The 1,042-nt window shown below is 49.3% G+C and overlaps 1 protein-coding gene across 1 annotated transcript in view; it reads right to left on the bottom strand.

The window, feature by feature from the left end:
- SNX21 (sorting nexin family member 21) overlaps nt 1-35 on the bottom strand; it is a 14,941-nt gene extending 14,906 nt beyond the window's left edge. Inside the window, exon 1 of the mRNA XM_029612738.1 lies at nt 1-35. This exon is cut by the window's left edge and continues 88 nt beyond it. The gene's annotated coding sequence lies outside the window, so the exon portion shown is untranslated.
- Nucleotides 36-1,042: the final 1,007 nt, after the last annotated feature.

The following is a 1,042-nucleotide window of genomic DNA, read 5'->3' on the forward strand; positions in this document are numbered from 1 at the left end:
TTCCTATCCCCGCCAAATAAAAGCGTGGAAGATAGTAAACAGACCTTTTTTTTTTTTTCATTTAAAATTTAAAGGGGCAGAGGTCTGCCCCTCCCCCTCTCTTCCACATCAATGACTCAGAAAAATTCAGTGCCTTTTTTTTATCTTTTACTGGCATATAAAAAAAAAAAAGATACGGCTCTCTTCAAAACAACTGTCTTCCTGCTGTCCCTCCATTCCGCTCCCCCCTATAAAGGGCAAGTGACAATCACATTCTTCTGCCAAATCCCTTCCAAATTCCTTCACCTACTCCCAAAGGTGAGCTTCTGCCAATCACGGCTCAGGATTGTCACATGAAGAACACACGTCACCCTCAGGAATTTGGTTATTATTATTATTTTTTGGGGGGGATGGGGCAGTTTCCCCATCTGCTCCTTTGCTCTTCCAACTCATTTGGAAGCAAGGCTGGAATCCAGCACTATTCCCCCCCCCCCCCCCCCCCCATTTATACTCCCTCCAAGCTTCTCCTAGACCACTCATGGCAGTGACAGTTCTCAGCCGGGGAGGTTCGGGAATCCTGCAATCATGAGTCCTAAACCCCACTACCAGCTGGAGCCATTGCACAGTGACTGGGACTCCCTCCTGGGGCTGTGAATGTAGCACCCCCAGACCCATCCCCTCCACATGGCAACACTACCAATGAATCACCCAGAGTGGCCCCATCTCAGCAGGCCTGGATTTCTGCACAGGCCTGTGCCTAGAAAGGCAAGCCTGCCATGCTCACTGTCTCCACTGACCCTACCCCTCCCCCGAGACCCCTGCTCCCAGCTCCAGCAGTGATCCTCTCAGGGAGATAAGTGCCTGCATTCACGGGTCCTGTCTGAAGCTCTTCCACCTATAAATAAAGCTTTTTGCCCTACCACTGGGCTGGAGACCTGTTCACGAGGTCTCGCATGACATTGACATCACTGGTATTTTGGAAAAATCCTGTGATAGAGAATACACCTTGTCACCTTTGATTTTTCCACAGGACAAGGACTCTATCATGGGTCAACTTTTTCTC

This window comes from Rhinatrema bivittatum, chromosome 8 (genome assembly GCF_901001135.1).
Source record: "Rhinatrema bivittatum chromosome 8, aRhiBiv1.1, whole genome shotgun sequence".
In the NCBI taxonomy this organism is placed as follows: domain Eukaryota; kingdom Metazoa; phylum Chordata; class Amphibia; order Gymnophiona; family Rhinatrematidae; genus Rhinatrema; species Rhinatrema bivittatum.